Here is a 9,967-nt window from a genome sequence, read left to right as displayed (position 1 = left end):
TGTATGTAATTAAGTTGGTTATAAGTTTTTAAAATTATAAATGTTTTTTTAAAACAACAACAGAAAACTTTCTCAGAATCATATCTCAAAAGTTCAACTTTTGCTGTGTCCCCCAGCTTCAGCATTTTTTCCCCTGGAAAAGGCCTAAGATAGTAACTTCTTCAGTCCTTGTCAGCTTCTGTTCTGCTATTATAGCCTAATGCTAAAATGTTTCATCTTGAAGGTAAAAATTAAACAATAGTCTTCTCTAACATAACTTAAATCTGTACTTCTTCACTTTTCCTAATATGTCTAAATTCTCAATGTAATAAAAAACTTTTCATGCTGTTCCTATAAGTCATAACCCTAAACACACCATTCTTGTGTCTAATTAAATTCAAACACTTTTCATTAAGTTTAACTTCCAGATTATCTAAATGGGCTCCCAATAAGAAAAAACAATCACACTACAAAAGGTTTTTCTTTGCCTTTTTGGTAACTGACTTTAAAAAACCACAGTTTTTTTTCTTCTAAAGTTCAGCAGTTTCACCTTCAAATAATTCTGCAAATGAAATATCAGTCTCTTCCCAATAAGGCCTGCTACCTTTATGAATCTCCACTGACTTCTGCTAGATGTTGATTTCACCTTAACATACTCACCCCTCTCTAATGAGTCCCTTCCTCCAGCAATATCCAACATCCTAAGTTCCACAATCTAGGACAATAACCCATGTAACCTCCTAACTGACCAACAATCCTAGGTGGGGCCAACTCTGCATCCCTGGTCAGAAGGAAGCAGTTAGAACATAAAATCTTTACTCATGTGCCAAAGATTTGTCACTGTTGCTCTGTCAGGGGGGAAATGTGGAGTCCTAATTAGCGAAAAGGAGTCAGACTAGTGGGAGCAAAGAAAAGGAAAAAGAGAAAGCAGATAAGGTAAAAGTTTGCCTTTCTTCATGGTCCAGGATACATAGCCCTCCTGCACAAATGACTCACAATCTTCCTGCACCCAACTATTAGCAAACATCTGCAAGTTAGCTCACTGCAACCTTGATGTTATCAATACTACACAAAGCCCTCTTCAACAGACAACATAAACACTATCCTATAAAATCTCCAGCAAACCTTTGTTTCCTAGCAGTCAGCTTCCCTTCTGCTGACCTGACCACTGCCTCCTTGCAACATATTTTACTACTTTCTCTAATAAATCTGCCTTTCTTTATCTACAACTGTCTTAGTAAATTATATTACCCCTGTGCCACTGGACCAGATAGTCATTGCTCACACGTGACTGTTAGCTTGGCCTGTGCCCAGGAATGAGTGAGGACAGCCACCCTCTGAGGATAGAAGCAAGATGCAGTTAGCCATGCTAGACTTCTCTCACTGTCATAATCTTTTCAAAGGCAATTTCAAGAGGAAGAGGGATGCAATGAGGATGTTGGTGGAAGTAGAAAGTGTACAACTTTTCAGGAAATCAACTTGGCATTATCTTGATTCAGAAAATCAAGAATCTCAACAATTAATTTAGATTTCCCACTTATGGAAGTCTATACTAAAGAAATAATTTATGAAATGTTGTGTGTATAATTATTTATAAAATGCACATATATACAAAACTTACTTAATCCTTATTTGAAGGCATTTGAGAATATTTTGGGAATGTTGGGAATATTTTGATTTTATAGTGCAGAATTATTTGTAAAATACACAAAGTATGTGTAATTTACTTAACAATCCTTATTTGGGAGCATTTTGGGTATTTATTTTCAATATTTTGATTTAATAAGTAATTCTTTTTTTTTTTTTTTTTTTTTTTTTGAGACGGAGTTTTGCTCTGTCTCCCAGGCTGGAGTGCAGTGGCCAGATCTCAGCTCACTGCAAGCTCTGCCTCCTGGGTTTAGGCCATTCTCCTACCTCAGCCTCCCGAGTAGCTGGGACTACAGGAGCCTGCCACCACGCCCGGCTAGTTTTTTGTATTTTTTAGTAGAGACGGGGTTTCACCATGTTAGCCAGGATGGTCTTGATCTGCTGACTTCGTGATCCACCCATCTCAGCCTCCCAAAGGATTTAATAAGTAATTCTATACTCAATATTTTATAAATTACTTCATTAATAGAGACTCCTATACATGGGAATCCCAAATTAATAGTTGAGGTTCTTCATTTATAATGCCAAATTGACTTCCTGAAAAGTTTTACAGTTCCATCAACATCCTCTTTACATCCCCCATCACCATTAAGTATTGCCCTTTTAAAATCTTTGCCAACTTGATAAGCAAAAATGGTAAGACATTGCTTTTATTTATAGTTCTTTGATTACTATATTAGTCCATTTTCATGCTGCTGATAATGACATACCCAAGACTGCACAATTTACAAAAGAAAGAGGTTTATTGGACTTATAGTTCCACCTAACAAGGGAGGCCTCACGGTCATGGTAGAAGGTGAAAGGCATGTCTCACATGGCAGTGGCAGGAGAGAGAATGAGAGCAAAGCAAAACAGTTTTCCCCTTATCAAACCATCAAATCTTGTGAGATTTATTCATTACCACGAGAACAGTATGGGGCAATCACCCTCATGATTCAATTATCGCCCACTGGGTCCCTCCTAAAACACATGGGAATTATGGGAGTACAATTCAAGATAAGATTTGGGTGGAGATACAGCCAAACCATATCATTCTGCCCCTGCCCCCTCACAAATCTCATGTCCTCACATTTCAAAACCAATCGTGTCTTCCCAACAGTCCCCAAAGTCTTAACTCATTTCAGCATTAATTCAAAAGTCCACAGTGCAAAGTCTCATCTGAGAAAGGCAAGTCCCTTCCACCTATGAACCTGTAAAGTCAAAAGCAAGGTAGTTACTTCCTATATACAATGAGGGGTACAGGCATTGGTTAAATACAGTCATTCCAAATGAGAGGAATTGACCAAAACAAAGGAACTACAGGCCTCATGCAAGTCTGAAATCCAGCGGGCAGTCAAATCTTAAAGCTCCTAAATGATCTCCTTTGACTCCATGTCTCATATCCAGGTCACACTGATGCAAGAGGTGGGTTCCCATGATCTTGGGCATTTCCACCACTGTGGCTTTGCAAGGTGGAGCTGCCCAAGATCATGGAGCTGCCCAAGATCTCTTGGCTGCTTTCACAGGCTGGTGTTGTGTGTCTGCAGCTTTTCCAGGCTTATGGTGCAAGCTGTCAGAGGACCTACCATTCTGGAGTCTGGAGGATGGTGGCCCTCTTCTCACAGCTCCACTAGGTAGTGCCCCAGTAGGGACTCTGTGTGGGGGCTCTGACCCCACATTTCCCTTCTGCACTGTCCTAGCAGAGGTTCTTCATGAGGGCCCCTGCCCCTGCAGCCAACTTCTGCTTGGGCATCTAGGCATTTCCATACATCTTCTGAAATCTAGGTGGAGGTTCCCAAACCTCAATTCTTGACTTCTGTGCACCCACAGGCTCAACACCATGTGGAAGCTGCCAAGGCTTGGGGCTTCCACCCTCTGAAGCAACAACTTGAGCTGTACCTTGGCCCCTTTTAGTCATGGCTGGAGCAGGTGGGATGCAGACCACCAAGTCCCTAGACTGCATATAGCAGAGGGACCCTGGGCCTAGCTCATGAAACCATTTTTCCCTCCTACACTTCCAGGCCTGTGATGGGAGGAGCTGCAGCGAAGTCCACTGACATGTCCCGGAGACATTTTCCCATTGTCTTGGGGATTAACATTCAGCTCCTCATTACTTATGCAAATTTCTGCAGCTGGCTTGAATTTCTCCTCAGAAAATGGGTTTTTCTTTTCTATTGCATCATCAGGCTGCAAATTTTCCAAATTTCTATGCTATTTCCCTTGTAAAACTGAATGCTTTTAACAGCACGCAAATCACCTCTTGAATGCTTTGATGCTTAGTAATTTATTCTGCTAGATACCCTAAATCATCTCTCAAGTTCAAAGTTCCATGAATCTCTAGGGCAGGGGCAAAATGCCACCAGTTTCTTTGCTAAGACATAACAAGAGTCACCTTTGCTCCAGTTCCCAACAAGTTCCTCATATCTATCTGAGACCAACTCAGCCTGGATTTCATTGTCCATATCCTTAGCAGCATTTTGGTCAAAGCCATTCAACAAGTCTCTAGGGAGTTCCAAACTTTCCCACATTTTCCTGTCTTCTTCTGAGCTCTACAAACTGTTCCAACCTCTGCCTGTTACCCAGTTCCAAAGTTGCTTCCACATTTTGGGGTATCTTTTCAGCAGCACCCCACTCTACTGGTACCAATTTTCTGTATTAGCCTGTTTTCACACTGCTAATAAAGACATACCTGAGACTGGGCAATTTACAAAAAAAAAAAAAAAAAGATTTATTAGACTTGCAACTCCACGTGGCAGGGGAGGCCTCACAATCATGGTGGAAGGTGAAAGGCACGTTTCACATGCCAGCAGCAAGAGAGAGAATGAGAGCAAAGCAAAACAGGTTTCCCCTTATCAAACCATCAGATTTCATGAGACTTATTAACTACCACAGGAACAGTATGGGGGAAACCAACCCCATGGTTCAATTATCTCCCACCAGGTCTCTCCCAGAACATGTGGGAATTATGGAAGTACAATTCAAGATGAGATCTGGATAGAGACACAGCTAAACCATATCAATTACCAATTAACTTGAGCTTTTTCATATATATATTTATTGACCAGTTAAATTTCCTTGTGAAAGGGTTCAGAACATGCCACCTCAAAATTTTACTGCAGAAGATCAGAATATGTCACCCCAAGATATGCCTCTTTAGCAAAAGGATTATTTTCAGCTGGTTATTTTGAGAAACTGCAGACATAGGAGTAGCTCTAAAAAGTTGCCCTTTGTAAGAGAAATTTACATCTATAAAGGAAATCTACATTTGTAAGTGTGTCTCCCTTTCTGCATCAAGAAGAGAGGGACAACTAAATCACTAGAGACTCATAATCAGTGGAGAAGGCATTGACTTAAATCTGCATAACAAAACTTGCCTTCGTGTTAAGGTTAACTGGGCCTTCCCTCATACCCTTCTTTCTGATTTCAGAGGATAGTATTTAAGCCTGAAATCTAAGATACTCTTATAGATCTACTCTACAGATTTACTCATTTCTCTGGTTTTTCATGTATATTATGTTTGTATAAAAGTAATTGCAGTTTCAGACCATGAATTTTAAATCATTATAACTAGGCTCAAACACATTTTTATTAATCAAAATAGGAACCATTATAATCAACACATTTTTGCCAATAAGAAGTAAATCTGCTTATTCCTATAGCATAAAAATCCATGTCAGAGGATTCAACGAACTCTTGGAAATAATTTTCTACCTCCTGTTGGTTTTTCCCTGCAAAAGTGGATCACGTCTGTAATCCCAGCACTTTGGGAGGCCTAGGCAGGGAGATCACCCTAGGTCAGGGGTTCAAGACCAGCATAGCCAACATCGTGAAATCCCATCTCTACTAAAAATACAAAATATAGCCGGTCATGGTGGCAGGTGCCTGTAATCCCAGCTACCCAGGAGGCTGAGACAGGAGAATTGCTTGACCCCAGGAGGTGGAGGTTGCAGTGAGCCAAGATTGCGCCACTGCACTCCAGCCTGAGCGACAGTGAGACTCCATCTCAAAAAAAAGAAAAAAAAAAAGTCGAGATGTTTGAAGAAGTGGTAGTTGGTTAGCAAGAGGTCAGGTGAATGTGGCATAGGTTTCTTTCAACTTATGAAGCGTTGGATGTGCAACATGCAGTCACACGTTGTCGTGGAGAAGAATTGGGCCCTTTCTGTCGACCAATGCCTGATGCAGGCATTGCAGTTTTTGGCAGATCTCATTGATTTGCTGAGAATACTTCTCAAATGTAATGGTTTTGCTGGGATTCACAAAGCTGTAGTGGATCAGCACTTTATGTCGGGAGTTCAAGACCAGCTTGACCAACAGTAGTGAAACCGTCTCAACTAAAACTACAAAAATTAGCAGGATGTGGCAAGCACTTGTAATTCCAGCTACTCAGGAGTCTGAGGCAGGAGAATTGCTTGAACCCAAGAGGCAAAGGTTGCAGTGAGCTGTGAGCCAAGATGGTGCCACTGCATTTTAGCCTGGGTGACAGAACAAGACTCTGTCAAAAAAAAAAAAAAAAAAAAAAAAAGCAAGCAAGAAAGCTGTAGTAAATCAGACCAGCAGCAGACCACCAAACAGTGACCATGCTTTTTTTGTGCAGGTTTGGCTTTGGGAAGTGTTTTGGAGCTTCTTCTCGGTCCAGGCACTGAGCTGGTCATCACCTGTTATTGTATAAAATCCACTTTTCATCACACGTCACAATCCAATAGAGAAATGGTTCATGTTGTTACATAGAATAAGAGAGGATGACACTTCAAAATGAAGTTTTAAAAAAAATTTTTGGTCAGGTTCATGAGGCACCCACTTATCTAGCTTTTTCAACTTTCCAATTTGCTTCTAATGCCAAATGACTGTAGAATGGTCAATGCTGAGTTCTTTGGCAACTTCTTGTGTAGTTGTAAGAGGATCAGTTTTGATGATTGCTTTCAATTTGTTGTTGTCAACTTCCAATGGCCAGCCACTATCTTCAAGGCTCTTGTCTCTTTTGCAAAACTTATTGAACTACCACTTCTCTGTACGTTTGTTAGTAGTTTCTGGGCCAAATGCATTGTAGATGTTGCAAGTTGTCTCTGCTGTTTTACAACCCATTTTGAACTCAAATAAGAAAATCGCTCAAATTTGCTTTTTGTCTAACATCATTTCCATAGTCTAAAATAAATATAAAATAAACAGCAAGTAATAAGTCATTAGCAAAAAAATAATAAAATGAGAAATGTGCATTAAAATGGTGTATAGCATAACCACATTTATTTAAGAATGTATTCCAATATCAAACAGTAAATTTCAACAATGCAAAAATTACAGTTACATTTGCACCATCCGAATACATGAGGTATACATGTTATTAAACTTCTGCTTGTTTTTCTCTTGTTAGTTTGCCTTTTATTACAGAAAGTACCAGCTAAGAAATATGAAGGGTGGAGGAGAAAGTTATTTTTCCTCTTCTATGCTTGTTATGCACTGAGTTTAATAATTTTGCCCATTATCTTAGGCATTTGTATTTTTCTTATAAATTTGCAATCTCTTTCTCAAGCTCATTAAATCTTATCTGTCATTTTTTTGCTGAATCTCCAACAATAACATGTAGAAGCAACTCAGGGTCATGAATATTCTGTTTATCTCTTCACAATCACCATAGTGGAAGCCTCCACTCAGAAACTGTTGTATGTAAGAACTCAGGCTCATAGTGCAAATATTAGACTGTACATTTTGTCTCCCCATTCTGAGACCCACAATTCATCCTAACTCCTTCCTCCAGCTGCTCTTGCTGTCACTTAGTTCCTTCCTACTACAAGTTCCTCCCTGTTTGTTATTCAACTCATTAATCCATATTTTATAGCAGCGTTCCTCATTATAATGTGATTTTTTTTCTTTTACAGTGAAGGTCTTGTTTCTATGGTGATACAAGAGAAAGTCTTTGCAGAGTCGTTGCAGCTGGAAGCCTTCACTTACTTTAAGAGCTCATTAAACCTAGTTGAGGTAAAGGGCAGGTGGAGATCCTGAAAGTGCCCAGCAGAGGTCGAAACTTTATAGCAAAGTTAAGAGTCAGTAGGAGCACACAAAGAATTCCTTTCTTGTCATTGTAATTACCTTGCATAGGCATGAATCTTTCCAAACCTATCTAACATCAACTTTACATAGTCATGATATTTTCCACATACAGCCTTAACATTTGGTCTGAGACAACTTTTTAGACAATTTAGACAACTTTTCAAACTACTGTTTCAAGGAAGCAGAGTATTATATGGCAGCTGCAGAATGTTAAAGGATGACTTGAGAGTTTTCTCTTCATAAAAAAGAGAAAAAGCTTTTCTTCATCTGAAAGGTAAACAGAGAGAGAAAAGTTCAGCAGCATAATTAATAAAGATGGTTCTACTGCAAAGTCAAGTAACCTCTCCTTTTTGTTTGCCTCTGTACACAATAAAACTGTTAAAGTATAATTTTCAAAAAATATAACATCGTGACTCTCATACAAATATAAAATGAATAGTTTTCAAAGTTTTATTCAACTCATTAATTAATGAGGGAACCAATAAGATGTTATAACTGATTCAAAGAGCATTTGAGAAGCTGGGTATTTACAGAAAATATTAGCATAAGATTGCTGGGTTACAAACTGGTTAAAGTCCAACAAGAAAACAAACCAGAACCTTTGGGATCATCTGTTGTATTAGACAGAAATTATTCACATCTCAAACAAAAACCAAACAATAACTTTTGCCCAAAGACAACAGAAAACTAAGCCCACTATGCTGGTAAATGCCCTGTCATTTCTTCTGCCTATTTCCAAGTTTAAAAAAAATTTTCTGACAGAGTAAAAATTGTTTGGTAAGGGAGGAGGGTATAGTTGGCTCTGGAAACAAGGGAGTTAGGCAGAGTTCTTGGAGCCCATACCTCCTTCCTCCAGACCCGGGATGGGAAATGACTCTTCTAACAGCCTTCCAAACCTGGAGTGAGCTTCTCCTTACAGAACTGCAAAAAGGAAGAAGTAGAAAAGAAAAAAAGGAGCAATAGGTCCAAAGTAAGCCCAAAACTCAACAAGGCAAACAATACCGTCTACACACTAAATAATGAGGCTTGAGAATAATCTTATTTGGCTCCATGTCTCTTATTTTAGGCACACTGGGGCAGGGGCTGTCCCCCAAGGCCCTGGGCAACCCAGCCCCCTCTCACAGTCCTGGAGACTGGGAAGTCAAAGATTAAGGTGCCAGCAGAGTCTGTGTCTGGTGAGGGCTTGCTCTCTGTGTCTAAGTTGCTGCAACATCTGGAGGGGACAAATATTGTATCCTCATATGGCAGAAGGAATGGAAGGAAAGAGCTCTCTGGGTTTCCTGGGTACATTCCACACTGCAGCTCTCATGGGTTGTACTCTTCTGCCTTTTGGCTTTCACAGGCTGGAGTTGCATACTTGTGGTTCTACAGTCCTGGGGTCTTAAGGATAGCCTCACTCCCACCACTCCACCAGACATTGCCCTGTGGTGGCCCCACTCCTGTGGCAGTTCTCTGCCTGGGCTCTGAGGCTCTCTGGGGCATCCTTTGAAATCTAGGTGGAGGAATCCATGCCCCCCAGGTCTTGCGCTCTGTGTACCTGCATAGTTAGCAGCATGTGGAAACTACCAAGGTTTATTCCTGTGCCTTCTGGAGGGGCAGCCCAACACACCAACCCCACCTGAGCCAATCCAGGGCAGCCAAGGGATACTGCACCAGAAGGTGAGGAGCAGAAACTTGAGGCAGCCCCGGACAGAGTTTGGAGGTCCCACAAGTTCCCTGGGCTTCTCCAGCACCATGCGCCCTTCCCTTGAAACCATTCTGCCCTCAAGGCTCTAGTACCCTGGCCCTGTGATAGGAATGGCAGCCTTTAAGATCTCCAAAATGCCTTCAGTGACATAATTCCATTATCTTGATGAATAGCAACTGGCTTCCTTCTCTTCATTCTAATCTCCTTATCAAAGGTTCACTTGAGCACACCATTTGGTGTTCTCTCCTGCATATACCTTTTATTTCCTTACAACCTACCCAGGCTAAGATTTTTCCAAGTCTTTGAGTTCTGTTTCCCTTTTAATTATAAATTCCATCTTTAATTCATTTCTCTCTCTTGCATTTTACTCTAAGAATTCAAGAGAAGCTATGCCGTACCCTCAACACTTTGCTTAGAGATTTCTTCCATTAAATATCCTAGTTCACATCTGCCTCCCACAGACTACTAGGACATGGACACTGCTCAGCCAAGTTATTTGCCAATTTGTAACAAGAATGGCCTTTCCTCCAATTTCCAATAAGATATTCCTCATTTTCATCTATGACCTCCTCGAAATGGTCTTTACTGTCCATATTCTGTTCACAACATTCTGTTCATGATCTCTTAATT

The sequence above is a fragment of the Macaca fascicularis genome, chromosome 7 (genome assembly GCF_037993035.2).
Source record: "Macaca fascicularis isolate 582-1 chromosome 7, T2T-MFA8v1.1".
NCBI classification, from domain to species: Eukaryota; Metazoa; Chordata; class Mammalia; order Primates; family Cercopithecidae; genus Macaca; species Macaca fascicularis.
The sequence above is the reverse complement of the archived record's forward strand: the minus strand, read 5'-3'. Positions refer to the sequence as shown.